At 47.1% G+C, this 17,258-nt stretch overlaps 1 long non-coding RNA gene across 1 annotated transcript in view; it reads left to right on the forward strand.

Moving 5' to 3' along the window:
- The first annotated feature begins 7,897 nt into the window (after positions 1–7,897).
- LOC148135767 (uncharacterized) overlaps positions 7,898–17,258 on the forward strand; it is a 30,328-nt gene continuing 20,967 nt past the window's right edge. The window contains exons 1-2 of the long non-coding RNA XR_015754901.1: positions 7,898–8,222; positions 10,245–10,373. This is a non-coding gene — a long non-coding RNA (uncharacterized LOC148135767). The remainder of the gene's footprint in view (positions 8,223–10,244; positions 10,374–17,258) is intronic.

Genomic DNA, 17,258 nt, shown 5'->3' on the forward strand with positions numbered 1-17,258 from the left:
CCACCCTTGCCATGTCTGTGTGTCCCGTCTCGCTGTGTGTGCGTGCCCCCTCTCAATTTCTGTGCACATGCCCTCCCCCTCGACATGTGTGTGTGTTTGTCCCTCCTTCACGATGTGTGCGTATCCCTCCCTTGCAGTGTGTCTGCGTCTATTCCCCTCACCATAAGTGTGTGTGTTTGTCACTCCCTCGCTGTGTGTGCGTCTGTCCCTTGCTCTGTGTTTATGTGTGTGTGTATGTGCGCGTGTCCCTCCTTCGCTTTACGTGTGTGTGTCCCCGTCCCTCGCTGTGTGTATGTGCGCGTTCCTCCCTCGCTGTGTGTGTGTGTGTATGTGCGCGTGTCCCTCCTTTGCTTTACGTGTGTGTGTCCCCGTCCCTCGCTGTGTGTATGTGCGCGTTCCTCCCTCGCGCTGTGTGTCCCCGTCCCTTGCAGTGTGTGTGTGCCCCTCCCTTGCCGTCTGTCTGTCTGTATTCCCCTCTCTGTGTGTGTCTTTGCGCGTCCCTCTCTCGCTTTGTGTGTGTGTGCCCCCTCTCAATTTGTGTGCACATGCCCTCCCCCTTGCGGTGTGTGTGCTTGTCCCTCCTTCGCTATGTGTCCCTCCCTCGCTGTCTGTGTGAGTGTCCCTTCATTGCTGTGTGTGTGTGTCCTTTCCTCACTGTGTGTGTGAGCGTGTCCCTCCCTCGCTGTGTGTGAGCGTGTCCCTCCCTCGCTGTGTGTGAGCGTGTCCCTCCCTCGCTGTGTGTGAGCGTGTCCCTCCCTCGCTGTGAGTGAGCGTGTCCCTCCCTCGCTGTGAGTGAGCGTGTCCCTCCCTCGCTGTGAGTGAGCGTGTCCCTCCCTCGCTGTGAGTGAGCGTGTCCCTCCCTCGCTGTGAGTGTGCGTGTCCCTCCCTCGCTGTGAGTGTGCGTGTCCCTCCCTCGCTGTGTGTGAGCGTGTCCCTCCCTCGCTGTGAGTGTGAGCGTGTCCCTCCCTCGCTGTGTGTGAGCGTGTCCCTCCCTCGCTGTGTGTGAGCGTGTCCCTCCCTCGCTGTGTGTGAGCGTGTCCCTCCCTCGCTGTGTGTGTGTGTCCCTCCCTCGCTGTGTGTGTGCATGTACTCCCCTCACTGTGTGTGCGTGTCCTTCCCTTGCTCTGTATGTGTGTATATGTATGTGTGTGTGTGTGCGGATGCATGTCCCCCCCCTTCGCTGTGTGTGTCAGTGTCCCTCCCTCACTGTGTGTGTATGTCCTCCCTCGCTGTGTGCGTGTCCCACCCTCGCTGTGTGCGTGTCCCACCCTCGCTGTGTGCGTGTCCCACCCTCGCTGTGTGCGTGTCCCACCCTCGCTGTGTGCGTGTCCCACCCTCGCTGTGTGCGTGTCCCACCCTCGCTGTGTGCGTGTCCCACCCTCGCTGTGTGCGTATCCCACCCTCGCTGTGTGCGTGTCCCACCCTCGCTGTGTGCGTGTCCCACCCTCGCTGTGTGTGTATGTCCTCCCTCGCTGTGTGTGTCCCGCCCTCGCTGTATTTGTGTGTGTCCCTCCCTCGCTGTGTGCGTGTCCCTCCCTCGCTTCGTGTGTGCGTGTCCCTCCCTCACTGTGGGAGTGCGTGTCCCTCCCTCACTGTGGGAGTGCGTGTCCCCCTCGCTGTGTGTGTGTGCATGTCCCTCCCACGCTGTGTGTCTGCGTGTATCCCCCTCACTGTGTGTGTGTGTGCATGTCCTTCCCTCGCTGTGTGTGTGTGTGTGTGTGTGTGTGTGTCCCTCCCTCACTGTGTTTGCGTGTCGCTCCATTGCTGAGTGTGTGTGTGTGTGTCCAAAATTTGCACCATCAGTGAATTGGCCATCATAGACTGTAGTATTCAGGAATGTGTGCTTTAAGTAAGTTCACCACGAGAAATGCAGTATTTAATGTACAGGTAGAGGGGTGCGTCTGGGTCAGATGCTCTTCAGAGGTTTGGAATGGACTGGTTGGGCCGAATGGCCTGGTTACACACGATGGCAATTCTATTCAGGTTATTGTCCAGCCCTGTCAACCATCCCCGTCTCTTACACCTGGCCTTATCCCCAATATTCTCCTTAACACTGTCATCTCCTCCAGACTCTAAAACCCTCCTTGGCGAGGTAACCTTCTCCAGTCCTTGCAAAGATCGATATGTCTGTCACCTCTTCCTGCGTTTAGAACCCTCCCTATAACTATTACCATTTGGTACAGCACTCCCAATCATTGTTCCCTCTTGAAACTCCCATAAACATTTGTATCTCTGAAAACTCATCTGGACTGTCTCAACTTTCCTTTGACAGTTACGTTCTGAGACCTGCTCTATATCAGTGAAGTAATTAACTCTTGGCAACACTCACTGTTATAACCTCCCTCCAGCCTTACGGCACTGAGGATCTGCAGAAGCTCTTTTCAACCCGACAGCCATCTCTGTGTCTGTAATCTCCTCCAGTCCCCATAATACATTCTCTCTGAGCTCTTCTGTAGTCCACTAAACACTCCCTAACATTGTCTGTATCAGTGTAACCTTCTCCAAAAACACAACCTTCCCTATCTGTGTAAATCCCTACACCAGTCCCTGTCCCTCTCAGCTCCGTCTAACAATACAACCCTCCATGTCTGTGTATTCACCTTCAGTCCCTACTCACCTCCCTATCTGTGTAACCTTCTCCATGCATTTTTGCTTCAGTCTCTTCAACTGTCCCTGTCAGTGTAACCTCTTCCAGGCACGAATATCCTCCTTTTTGACTTACTCAGACCACACAACCCTCACTATCTATAACCTACTCCTGTCTGAGAAACCTCTCTCTGCAAATTGCTCCAACTCTTCAACTCTCCATAAGTTCCTGCAGCTCTTACATCCCTCCCTATCTACCAAATCTCTTCCAGTCCCTAAACACCAAGTCTGTGGAGACCCGACCTCCATCCCTATCAGTGCAATCCTCTCAGGTCTCTGCAGTATTCCTGATCTGTCGAACTCACTCTATGCCTGTGCCTCTCCCAATCCAGTCCCTACAAAACCCACTATCTATTTAACACCCTCCTGTCACTATCACCCCCATGCCAATGTAAGCTCCTCCTGTGTCTCCACCATCTACCCATCTTCATAACCTTGTCCAGCTCTTACACCACTATCTGTTTAAACGTCACCTTCCTCTACAACTTCCTCCTGTTTGTGCTATGCTCCCTTATCTGTGAAACTGTCTCTGACCAAAATTGTTATCCCAGTCTCTGAAAAGAAATCCAGATTCGACAGCCTCCATAACCCCTAGAACCTAAGCCTTTCTATGTCTATAAACATCTTCAGTCACGACTACCCAGCATATCTCTGTTTGTTCTTCCAGTCGATACAAACACCTTTATCTCTGTAATCTGCTCAGCTCCCTAAAACACTCCCTGTCAGTGATCCAGCCCTGGCCTACAAACATCCTTATCCCTGTAAACGTCTCCATCCCTCCCAACATTCTCATCTCCATGAACCCCGGTCAGCACTACAACTCTCCACATTTCTGTAACCTCCTGTGGGTCTATGGTTCTCCCACCCTGTGAAACCACCTCCAGTCCCCACATCCCTCCCAATCTGGGTCCTCTGCTCCAGATCAGACCATTGCTGTCTCTGTAAACACCTCCACTCCTGACAACTCTTCCCATTTGTGTAACCTCGTTCAGATCCCATACTCTCCAGCTTCCTGAATCCTCTTTCTGCATTGCAACCAAAACCACATGTTTATGTAATATCCATCAGTGCTTTACACCCTCCCCAACTCAGTAACCACTTGCAGCCCTAACAAAACACCTAAACTGTGAAACCCCTCATTTCCCTACAATCCTCCCCCCTCCCTCCTCAAATGCCTTCATCACCATCAAACCACACAATTACTGAAGCCTCCTTTTGGCACTGCAAACCTCCTAATGTCTGCAAAATCCTCCAGTCCTGATATTTATCTCTGTCTCCTTAACCCCCACCACCCTCCAGTGTCCTTCTGGGGAACATGGCAGAGGAGGGAAGATTTGTGAAGTCCGAGCCATGTTACGGAGATAGAATCCTTGGAATTACAGATTTGGTCGAATGTCTGTGGTGTGCAGATTATTTGTGAGGACTCTAAAGACAGGATTTATGACTACTTGGAAAACCATTGTTAAATTAGCCACAGTCAGTATGGGTTTGTGAGGGGTCAGGTCATGCCTCACAAACCTTATTGAATTCTTTGAGGATATGGCAGAATATGTTGATGGCTCATTCAGAAAAGAAGGAAAATTGGGATACAGGGAAATCTGTCTGTCTGGATACAGGATTGGATGGCCTGGAGAAGACAGAGGGTGGCAGCAGATGGACAGTATTGAGCCTGGAGCTCAGTGACCAGTGGTGTTCTGTAACAATCGGCTCTGGGACTCTGCTCTTTGTGATTTTTGTAAATGACTTGGATGTGGATGTTGGAGAGTGGGTTAGTAAGTTTGCCAATAACATGAAGGTTGGTGGAGTGGTGGGGAATGTGGAGGGCTGTTGTAGGTTGCAATGGGACATTGACAGAACGCAGAGCTGGGCTGGAAGTGGCAGATGGAGTTCAATCTGGAAAAAGTGTGAAGTTATTCATTCTGGAAGGTCGAATTTGAATACAGAATACAGGGTGAAAGGCAGAATACTTGGCAGTGCGGAGGAACAGAGAGATCATGGGGTCCTTGTCCATAGATCCCTCAAAATCACCACGCACGTTGGTAGGGTTGTTAAAAAGGCATATTTTGCATTGGCTTTCCTTAGCAAGGGGATTGACTGTAAGAGCCGTGAGGTTTCACTGCATACTTATAGCGTCCTGGTGAGACCACACTTGGAATATTGTGTTCAGTTCTGGTCCCCTGTTTACAGGAAGGATGTGCAAGTTTTAGAGAGCGTACCCAGGAGATTTACCAAGATGCTGCCTGGAATGGAGGGCAATTCTTACGAAGAAAGGTTAAGGGAGCTAAGGTTTTTTTCATTGGAGTGAAGAAGGGGGCGGGGTGACTTTGTGGAGGTGAACAAGATGATGAGAGGCACAGAGAGAGTGAATAGTCAGAGACTTTTCCTCCTATGGCATAAATGGCTATTACAAGGGGGTGTAATTTTAAGGTGAATGGAGGATGGATCAGAGGATAGAGAATGGTAGGTGGTTGGATGGACTGTCAATGGTGGTAGTAAAATTAGACACATCTGGGACATTTAATAGACTCTTGGACAGACACATGGATAATAGTACAACGAAGGGTATGTAAGTTAGTTTGATCTTACAGTCGGATAAAAGGTTGGCATAGCATCATGGTCGAAGGGTTTTGGGCTGAACTGTTCTGTGTTCTATGTTCTGTCTGGTAAACTGGGTAATAAGCTCAGATCAGTGTAAAAAGGATATGGCATTCAGGAGGAGCTAGTGAACTGGATACAAAATTTGCTTGATGGTTGTAGACAGAGAGTGATGGGAGACATGTTGTTTTTCTGACTGGAGGCATGTGACCAGCGGTGTCGTGGGTCCACTGGTTTTTGTTATTTGGATAAATGGTGTGGATGGAAATATTGGTTTCCTGGTAAGTAATTGTTTTGGGTGACACTGAAATTGGTGGTAAAGTGGACAGTGAAGAAGGTTATATATGATACAACAGGATGAACAGTACAGTTGGGGTAGTGGGCTGAAGAATAGCAGATGGAGTTTAATTAGATAAATGTGAAGTGTTCCATTTTGGTGAAACAAACCAGGGTGGGACTTGTACAGTTAATGTTCGGGCACTGGGTAGTGTTGTCAGTCAGAGACCCAGTGACCCAAGTACACAGTTCTTTGAATGTGGTGTCACAGGTAGACAGGCTGGTGAAACAGGCGTTTGGGATGGTTACCTTCATTGGGGAGAGCATTAAGAGTAAGAGTTGGGATGTCATGTTGTGGCTGTAAAAGACGTTGGTGGGGCCACCATAAAAACATTGTTGAGCAGTAGGAAGAACTCATCTAGTTCACTAACTTCCTTTCGGGAAGGACATCAAATATTCTAACCTGGTCTGGCCGACATGTGACTCCAGACCCACAGCAATACAACTGACTCTGAGCTGCCCTCTGGGTAATTAGCAGTGGGGTCAAAGAATGTTGTTCCAGGCAGTGACACCCACATCCCATGAATGAATATATAAAAATACATATGTCCCTCCCTACCTCTGCAAACTCCTCCAGCTGCAGCAATCCGTCCTGGCTTTGTAACACCCTGACCACTCTCTGTAACACTCTCACCACCTCCAGCACCTTCACATCTCCCTGTTCCTATTGTGTCAATGAACCCTGACCGTGGCTTCCCTTCCCACAGCCGCCCTCCTGCGAGCAGACCCATTGCAATGCATTAACATTTACTCCTAAAACACACTCTCACTTCAGGATTTTAAGTACTTTTTGGTGATCTTCTCAGCATCATAATCTAGTATGATTCCTTTTGCCCTGAGTGAGGGATCAGTGGGAATTTCTTGCTGAGGTTTTTACTGTTTCAGTGGAATGTCTTTTTGTTGAGTGTTTTTTACACTGTTCCTTCAAATGTTTTCCACTGTCCATTTACAGGCACATATTTCAGTCTGTTTAGCCTGTTTACCTTGGCCAGTTCTCCTCTTAAACTCATGTCATTGGCTATTTTTGTTTCTAGTTGTAGCTTGTCCTTTCTTTAAAACTTTATATTTATTTAAACTGCACTTTATCACAATTTCCCGAAGGATCTCTGCAGGTGACATTACTCATTCACTAAGTTTCATTACACGGTCGCTCTGCGATAGTTATGTCCCGAGCCAGTTGCACAATGTGTTTTTCAAAGAAACACTGAAAAAAAATTCTCCGAACTCCTTTCAACATCAATGTTGACCGTGTGTTTGTCCCAGATTATACAAATATTGAAGTTTTCCAAAATTATCACAATGCCGTTGTTAAAAAAATTACAATGAGTTCCTGTTTAATGCAGTGATGAGCAACGGAATGCTGTTCGGTTGCTAAAACTGTTCTGCTGCTTGTGTCCTTGGCAAGTAGTAGCCAGAATTTAGACTGACTCTACTTCATGATCTGAGGCCAAATGCTTTCTCTGTAATGCCTTTGTTAACCATTATTGTTAGTGTTGCCCATTTTGCCTGAGTTTGCACAAGACTGAACCACTGAATATTTTTGTTCACCCTGTATCCATGTCTCCCTGGTGTCTAAATCTCTTTTATCTCTGTGTCACAAATCCATTGACCTTTTTGCAGCAACGTTGTCCATTCAAAAAAAAATTACATACTCTCTACCACAATTTTCTGTCACAAATCTATTCGCTGATGTACAATTTTAGTTAAACTCTATCCCTTCCTGTTCCTTTCTGCTTGTCTTCAGCCACATTCCCATGCTGTTCCATTGCTTCACCTTTTCTATTTGGATTTGGAAAGCTCCTTTCACCTGCATCCTCTCTGTCAGTTTAATGCCCTGTCCATAAACCTACCGACATGATTGGCCAGGACCCTGGTCCCAGCACAGTTCCAGGGGGACCATCCTAATAGATTTTTAAATCAGGTATGGGATGTGTGAGTCTCTGGCTGACCAGCCTTTCTTCCCCTGTCCTAGAAGCCCTTGAACTGAGTAACGTGCTCGGCCATTTCAGAGGGTAATCGAGAGGCAAACACTTTGCTGTGGGGATGTTGTGCAGACCACGTGACGATGGGCAGATGTCCTTCTCGAAAGGACAAGTGTTTGGATTTGTTGTATATCAGCAATGGTTTCATACTTATTTGTGGATTGTTAATTATTATTTTTAAAATTATTGATTTCAAATGTCTCCTTTTCAGATGGCGGGATTCAATCCTGCCTCCCCTGAACATGAGCTGAGGTTTTGGATACATTCTCTCGCAATAATACCACTCGGCCATCACTTCGCCTGCTCACTGGGTGCTCATCCCTGAGCACTGATACCAGGGCATCATGAAGCTAAACCCATTCTTCCGACACAATTGTGTGATCCTGACACCTTCCAGCAATCTGGGACTATTACTTAATATCGCTCCATTTTCCAGACCTCTGTGGAACTCAGTGCCATCCTCCATGTGTAACCCTCACTGCATCTGTTTTATTTCCCATTCTGTCTATTTCTCTGTCTCCTGTAGTTACTCAGGAAAGTCCTGACTCAATAGCCTTCCCAGCTGCTGGGTGGATCGTCCATCACCACATGGAACGCAGTTGGTCTGCCAGAGAGAGACAAAGGGAAAGGAGATCTGGATCCTTCAATAAATCCTGTAGTGAAGTAAGGTCACCCACAGTGCACAGAGCAAAGAACAATGAGAGGGCTCCAAACATCTGTTAACACAACATGACATAGATACAGTGCTGGAGGGGGAGCACAGTACACACACACACAGACTCCAGGCTCAATCACCACCCCAATGTAAGTTCTGTCATATTAAAACTCACTACTCTGCAACAGTGTATCTATGGCATGTCTTGTGGTCCAGTGTCTTCAATAATATTTAATTCCTATAACAGATCCTATCGCTGTAACCTCCTCCCTTCCCGATACTCCCTCCACATACTTGAAATGTACTGCATTCCAGACTACCAGCCCTATCGCTGTAACTTGCTTCAGTGTCTACAACATGCCTTACCTCGGTAGTCTGCTCCTCCAATAAGGTAAAAACAAGGACTACAGATGCTGGAAACCAGAGTCTAGATTAGAGTGGTGCTGGAAAAGCTCAGCAGGTCAGGCAGCATCCCAGGAACAGGAAAATTGATGTTTCCTTTATCAGGAACAGATGCCGGGAGCCAGCAGAGTGGGGAGATAAATGAGAGGGGAGTGGGGATGGGGAGAAAGTAGCATAGAGCACAATAGGTGAATGGGGTGGGGAAGAAGGTGATAGGTCAGAGTGGAGGATGGAGGAAGGTAGCAAAGAGTACAATGGGTGAATGGGGGTGGGGATGGGGGTGCGAGGGTGGAATGGATAGGTGGAAAGGGAGATAGGTCATGAGTGTGGTGCTGAGCTGGAAGGCTGGAGGGGGGTGAGATGGGGGAAGGGGAAATGAGGAAACTGGTGAAGACCACATTGATGCCCTGGGGTTGAAGTGTTCCGAGCCGGAAGGTGAGGCGTTCTTCCTCCAGGCGTTGGGCGGTAAGGAAGTGGTGGTGGAGGAAGCACAGGAGCTGCATGTCCTCGGCAGAGTGGGAGGGGGAGTTGAAATGTTGGGCCATAGGGCGGTGGGGTTGATTGGTGCGGGTGTACCAGAGATGTTCCCTAAAGTGCTCCGCTAGGAGGTGTCCAGTCTCCCCAATGTAGAGGAGGCGATGGAGCCTGTAACTGGAGTGGGTGTGGTGTTAGGGGGAATGGGGATGGAGTCATGAGCAGGGGCGGTGTTCCCCTCAGGGTTCTGGGGGCGGGGATGGTGACGGGACCTGGGGGGGGTGTCAGCAGAATGCAGGTGAGTAGCGTTGATGTGGGCGGAAGTGGTGGCAAACACGGCAGTGGGGGAGCGTGGAAATCACTGCGTGTGTGACATCAGCGATGATGTGAGGGGTGGAAGTGATGTCAGAGATGGAAATGTGTTGCTGGAAAAGCGCAGCAGGTCAGGCAGCATCTAGGGAACAGGAGAATCGACGTTTCGGGCATTAGCCCTTCTTCAGGAAGTGATGTCACTTGTGGTGTATGAGGAATTGTGAGGGGCAGAAAAGGCATTTACTTTATTTTAACCAATAATTTCCTGTCACCAATCTGTTTGACAATGTCATATTTCAATTAAACTCAGTCCCTTACTGTTTCTTTCTTTTGGTCTTCATTCACATCTCCATGGTGTTCCAATATTTCAACCTTTCTCTTTTGACTTGGGAATTTCCATTCACCTCAGACCTGTCCCCCTCCTCATCTGTGTCCATTTATAACACACTGCATAATCTGGTACCAGAGGAGCCTATCCCAATAAAATAGCTCAGTCCTCCCTGAGTACTGGTAGCAGTGCTCACTGGTCAGAACCACTTCTGATAATACCCGTTGTGTGATCCTGATACATTCCTGCATTCTGCTGATATCACTGTCTCTCTCCATGTGGTATCCCTCACTGTGTGGGTCTAATTGCTGTCTCTGTCAGTGTCTCTCGCTCTTCCAGCTATTCCAGATCCTGAGCCAACAGCATTCTCCACTCCAGAGGGAAGCAACTGCACAGGCCATGGATGGAGACTGGGAATTTCCAGATCTCTGTGGGACTCAGTGCCATTCTCCATGTGTAACCTTCATTGCATCAATGTAATTTTTCATTCTGTCTACTTCTCTGACTCCTGTAGGTATTCCTGATGTCCCTGACTCAACAGAATTCCCAATTCCTGTCTCGTCCATCACCACATTGAAGACAGTTGGTCAGCCAGAGAGAGATGGAGAGTGAGATCTGGAGCCTTCAGTAAATCCTGCAGCCGGTAAGATCACTCACAGTAAACAGCACAGGGAGGAGTTAGTGGACTTTAATTCAGACCCTGAGGGCATGATGTAGGAACAATGCTGGGCAAGGAACATGAGAAAATTCTCAGGCTTCATTATCACCATCTTGTCTGTAAATTCATCTGTTCCACAGAACCCTCCCTATGTCTGTCAGTATCTCTGCTGTCTGTTTCATCGATACCACTTCCCCTATCTCTATCAGCCCCTACAATCCTGCTTATCCCTGTAAGCTCCTCATATCAGTAAAACTCTCCAAGTTTCTGCCTTTGCCTTTAATCCCGGGTTCTGTCACATCTCTCCTTAACTGTGAAAAACAACTTGTCAGTTCCTTAAGCCATCCCTGTCAGTGTAGCCCTTTCCAGACCTGAAAAACTTCCCTGTCTTTGTGACTTTTTTGAACTCCTATTACCTTCATGATCTCTGTAACCTTCCAGTCACGACAACAAAAAAGTTCTGTATCTTCGTAACTCCACCAGCTGTTAGACTCCTCCTTGTCTCTGGACACAAAGCAGAGTGACTCTGCTTCTCTCATAAATTGGTTTCTACATTTCTAATGATGACTATGAACTCTTCCTGTCTCTAAAACGCACTCAGTCTCTGTAAACTCTGCTGGTCCCGCTTCATGTAATTTCCTTCAGAAACTGCAAACCTCTATGCCTTTAATCTCCTCCCAGATGCAACCACGCAGTTTATTTCTATAACCCCCATGAGTCATAGAGTCATAGAGATGTACAATATGGAAACAACCCATCCACGCCGACCAGATATCCCAACCCAATCTAGTCCCACCTGCCAACACCCGGCCCATATCCCTCCAAACCCTTCCTATTCATATACCCATCCAAATGCCTCTTAAATGTTGCAATTGTACCAGCCTCCACCACATCCTCTGGCAGCTCACTCCATACACGTACCATTCTCTGTGTGAAAAAGTTGCCCCTTAGGTCTCTTTTATATCTTTCTCCTCTCACCCTAAATCTATGCCCTCTAGTTCTGCACTCCCCAACCCCAGGGAAAAGAGTTTGTCTATTTATCCTATCATCCATTTATCCATACCCCTCATAATTTTGTAAACCACTGTAAGGTCACCCCTCAGCCTCCGACACTCCAGGGAAAACAGCTCCAACCTGTTCAGCCTCTCCCACTGGCTCAAACACTCCAACCCAGGCAAAATCCTTGTAAATCTTTTCTGATCCCTTTCAAGTTTCACAACATCTTTCCAATAGCGAGGAGACCAGAATTGCACAAAATACTCCAACAGTGGCCTAACCAATGTCCTGTGCAGCCGCAACATGACCTCCCAACTCCTGTACTCAATACTCTGACCAATAAAGGAAAGCATACAAAATCCCTTCTTCACTATCCTATCTACCTGTGACTCCACTGCCAAAGAGCTATGAACCTGCACTCCAAGGTCTGTTTGTTCAGCAACACTCCCGTGCATCTTACCATTACGTCTAAGTCCTGCTAAGATTTGCTTTCCCAAAATGCAACACCTTGTATTTATCTGAATTAAACTCCATCTGCCACTTAGCCCATTGGCCCACCTGTTCCAGATCTGAGGAAACCGTCTTCGCTGTCCACTGCACCTCCAATTTTGGTGTCATCTGCAAACTTACTAACTGTACCTCTTATGCTCGCATCCAAATCATTTATGTAATTGACAAAATGTAGAGGACCCAGCACCAATCCTTGTGGCACTCCACTGGTTACAGGTCTCCAATCTGAAAAACAACCCTCCACCACCACTCTTTTACCTTTGAGCCAGTTCTGTATCCAAATGGCTAGTTTTCCCTGTAATCCATGAGATCTAACCTTGCTAATCAGTCTCCCATGGGGAAACCTTGTTGAATGCCTTACTGAAATCCATACAGATCACATCTATCACTCTGCCCTCATCAATCGTCTTTGTTACTTTGTTACTTCTTGATTTCCCACGCACAAAGCAATGTTGACTATCCCTAATCAGTCCTTGCCTTTCCAAATACATGTACATCCTGTCCCTCAGGATTCCCTCCAACAACTTGCCCACCACCGAGGTCAGGCTCACCGGTCTATAGTTCCCTGACTTGTCTTTACCGCCCGTCTTAAACAGTGGCACCACTTTTGCCAACCTCCAGTCTTCCGGCATGTCACCTGTGACTATCGATGATACAACTATCTCAGCAAGAGGCCCAGCAATCACTTCTCTAGCTTCTCACAGAGTTCTCGAGTACACCTGACCAAGTCCTGGGGATTTATCCACCTTTAAGCATTTCAAGATATCCGGCACTTCCTCCTCTGTATATCTGGACTTTTTGAAAGATGTCATCATCGATTTCCCTACAGTTTATATCTTCGATATCCTTTTCCACAGTAAATACTGATGCAAATATTCATTTAGTAGCTCCCCCATTTTCTGTGGCTCCACACAAAGGCCGCCTTGCTGATCTTTGTGGGGCCCTATTCTCTCCCCAGTTACCCTTTTGTCCTTAGTATATTTGTAAAAACCCTTTGCATTCTCCTTAATTCTATTTGCCAAAGCTATGTCATGTCCCCTTTTTGTCCTCACTGGGCGGTCCCGCAGGAATATCCTCTCTCAGTCCTGCTGGGATGTTTCACCAATCAGAACCAGCAGCTCTCCTCCTCTCTCAGCTCCCCTTCTGTCCTTCCTGCAGCATCTGTCCCCTGGAACATTGTGCTGCCGGTCCCCTCCCTCCCTCTGCTGTTGTTCTGTAATACCTGTGAATTTTCAGTCCCATGTTCCCATCCATGCCATGCGCTCATCTGCCTTAACTGTCAGGCCTTTTACATCAAAGTCAGTGCAGTTTTATTGATCGGTTTTCCCTCATTGCCTGCTCTGCTCTTGCCTGCCTTATCGCTTGAAATGACTCTTTGAAATTCAGTCCCAACTTCAAACTTCAGTCTCTAGCCTGAGACAATCCCCCTCACTGTGGACAACACCCTCACCCTTCATGTCATCTGTAAACCTTCTGCTATCACATCCAACTCATTAATGTACATAATAAACAGCGATGGTTCCTGCACAGATCCCTGTGGTACATCCGCTGGTGAAAGGCTCCTCATCACCGAAACAACCTTCCACCAGTGTTGGATCCAATTTGCCAACTTGCCTTGGATCCTAGTGGCTCTTCCCTTTTGGACCAGCCTTCCATGTGGGACCTTGTCAAAGGCAGTACTGAACCCAATGGAACCCACATCATCTGCACTGCCCTCATCAAGATTTTTCAATCATAATTTCAAAGAAAACTCAGCTGAATTCATCAGACAGGATCTTCCTTTGCCAAATCCATGCTGAATATCCCTAATTGCTTCCTGCCTTTTCAGTTATTGATTCAAACTGTCCCTCAGAATTGTTCCCAATAATTTCCCTCCCCCTGTTGTCAGACTGTCTGCTCTGTAATTACCTGGCCTATCCTTTGGGTCCAGTGACCACAACTGTCTTCGTTTTAACATTGTTATGGAAAAAGATCAGGCAGATTGACAGATTAAGGTGTGAAACTGGAGCAGGGCCAGATTTGGGGACATGAGGCAGGATTGAGCAGAGGTGAATTGGGTGAATTAAAAATCACACAACACCAAGGTATAGTCCAACAGGTTTATTTCAAAGCACTAGCTTTCAAAGCGCAGGTGATCAGCCTAAAAGATGAAAGGCTTAGACAACATGTGTTTGATATTACATTCCATGACACTGCTATCATGTTGCTATAAATTCTGAGCCTTAAGATTGTGCTCCACAACCACCTGATGAAGTAGCGCTCCGAAACCTAGTGCCTCCGAATAAACCTGCTGGACTGGAAGCTGGGGTTGTGTGATTTTTAACTTTGCCCATCCCAGCCACCACCGGCTCCTCCACATTATGACTATCATCGATTGGGCAAGACTGTTTGAAGAAAAATGAATGACTGGAAAACGGGATGCTTCTAAAAGTGTGATCTCAAGAATCCAGGGCCAGTATGTCCCTGTTAGAGTGAAGGGAAAATCTGGCAGGTTCAGGGATCCCTGGCTGATGAGGGATATTGTGGCTCTGTTCAGGAAAAAGCAAACAGCATACATAGAGTTTCAGCTATTCATATCTTCTTCCAGTCCGAAGGACATGATCAATCTCAGGTCCCTGCAGCACTCCTGATCTTTATAACTCACTGCAATGCCTGTGACTATCTGATCCAGTTCCGAAAAGACTCACTATCTGTGTAACATCCTCCCTTGCCTTTCACCCATCCTGTCAATGTCAGGTCTTCCATTCTGTCCCTCATCTGCTCATCTCCATAACCTTCTCCATCTCTTACACCCCTATCTGTGTAAATGTCACCTTCCCCTACAAACTTTCCCACTTTGACCAAACTGCAGGAGTTACTAATGCTCCCTTATCTGTGAAACTGCCTCCCACCAAAATGGATGTCCTTATCTCCTGCTAAAATTGTAAGACACCACACCCTCTATACCTAAATAACTTGCAGAACCTAAGCCTTTCAATAACTATAAACATCTTCAGTCACGACTGCCCTCCACATGTCTGTTTGTTCTTCTAATCTATAAAACCGTCTAGATTTCTGTAATCTGCTCCATTCACATAAAACACCCCTGTCTGTGCAAACCACCCCATCCTATCAACATCTTTATGCCTGTAACTGCTGCATCCCTCCCCACCTCCTCATCTCCATGAACTCCTGTAGACCCTACAGCTCTCCACATTTCTGTAACACCCTGTGACTCTCTGGTCCTCCCTTCCTGTGAAACCACCTCCAGTCCCCACACCCCTCCCAGTCTGGGTCGTTTGCTCCAGGTCAGACCATTGCTGTGTCTGTTACCTCCTGACAATCCTAGCAACCATTCCTATTTGTGTCTCTTAATTCCGATCCCATCTCTCCAGCTTTCTGAAACCTCTTTGTGCCATTGTGAGCCTCCTTATTTAGAATATAGAGCGGTACAGCACAGAGCAGGCCCTTCGGCCCTCGATGTTGCACTGACCCTTTATCCTACTCTCAGATTAAACTAAACTAAAGGCCCCACATTTTACTATCATCCAAGTGCCTATCTAAGTGTTGCTTATGTAACTAATGTATTGGTCTCCACTACAAATATTGGCGGTCCATTCCATGCATCTGCCACTCTGTGTGTAAAAAAAAACCCTATCACATCTCCCGTTAAACATTCTCCAAACACCTTCCATTTATGTTCCCTCGTTATAGCCATTTTTGCAATGGGAGAAGTATCTGGTTATCCTCTCTATCGAGGCCTCAAATCATCTCGTTCACTTCTATCAAGTCACTCCTCATCCTTTTTCATTCCAATGAGAAAAGCCCAAATGCTCTCAACCTACCTTCATTAGACCTCCACTCCTGATAAATCTACTCTGCACCCTCTCTAAAGCTTCCACATCTTTCTGATAATGAGGCAGCCAGAACTGAACACAATATACCAAATGTTCTCTAACCAGAGAGAGCTGCAGCATAACTTCATGGAACTTAAACTCAATCCCGCTGCTAATGAAAGCCAACACAACAAACACCTTCTGAACAAGGCAATCAACTTGAGTGATAACATTGAGGGATCTATGGACGTGGACTTCAAGATTCTTCTGTTCCTCCACACTGTCAAGAATCCTGCCTTTCACCCTGTAAAGGTTGTCTGTGGAATCCTGCAATCTTAAACCCTCCCTATCTTGGTAACTTCCTGTGATCCCTACAACTCTCGCAAACAGTGAAACCTCTTCATATCCCGACAATCCTCCTTCGCTCTGTAACCTCCTTTATTAGCATCTGCCCTCAAAAGTCCTGAAGCCTCCTTTTTTTACCACAGCAGTATTCCTAATATCTGCAATACCGTCTCATCCTGATCTCATTCACTGTCTCTGCAACCCCATCACCCTCTAGTCCCCTCTGGGGAATATTGCAGAGTAAAGGAAGGGTTGTAGAGTCCGGGTCATGTTACAGAAGTAAGAAGGGCTGCAGAATCTGGAGGATGGTACAAATGTATGAAGGGACGTGGATCCTGAGGAGGCTAGAGGGAGCAGGATTCATAGAACCTACAGGATGGGACCGAGAATGGTTTGTGGAACCTGAAGGATATTACAATTTAAATGACTGACTCTTTTTGATTGGACTATTTATGCAGATATTTATCATGATGGCTGTGCACAGCTTCAGATTGCCAGGCTGGGAGATGTGAGCTCAGATGTGAATCTATTTGCCCATTCTGACTGTGTGCCTGACACTGACCTGGTGCTGCTCAGGTAGAAAGCATTCTCCGTGTATATTTACGTGACTGACCAGAGCTCACCACATCCAAGCCTTTGTTTGGAATGTTCTTTATTTTTTTCATTATTTTCAAGTGACAATTCCGCAAGATGCAGTAATTGGGGAGTTTCCATTTTGAGAGAATGAAACCTTTACCATTGGAAATTGGGAAGCCTTCCAAAATGAGATAACGGCAGTCCAGAGACAGTATCCAGCATTCCTGTTAGGGTGAAAGGAAAGGCTGGTAAGGTGTAGGGAATGCTGGATGATTAGAAAATTTGAGGTTTTATTTCAGAAAAAGAAGTAAGCATATGTCAGATACAGGATTAGTGGTGCTGGAAGAGCACAGCACTTCAGGCAGCATCCGAGGACAGGCAAAATCCGAGGACAGGCAAAATCGCCTGTACTCGGATTTTGCCTGTCCTCGGATGCTGCCTGAACTGCTGTGCTCTTCTAGCACCACTAATCCAGAATCTGGTTTCCAGCATCTGCAGTCATTGTTTTTACCTATATGTCAGATACAGACAGGAGGTCTCCCAACATATTTGTTCCTCAGTCTGCCACAGGTTATTCAGGGTCTGTACACTCGTATCAAATTGATGACCCATTCTTATTTCACAGTTC

This window comes from Chiloscyllium plagiosum, unplaced genomic scaffold (genome assembly GCF_037043375.1).
Source record: "Chiloscyllium plagiosum isolate Xiang-an unplaced genomic scaffold, Cpla_swu_hap1 HiC_scaffold_48, whole genome shotgun sequence".
NCBI lineage: Eukaryota > Metazoa > Chordata > Chondrichthyes > Orectolobiformes > Hemiscylliidae > Chiloscyllium > Chiloscyllium plagiosum.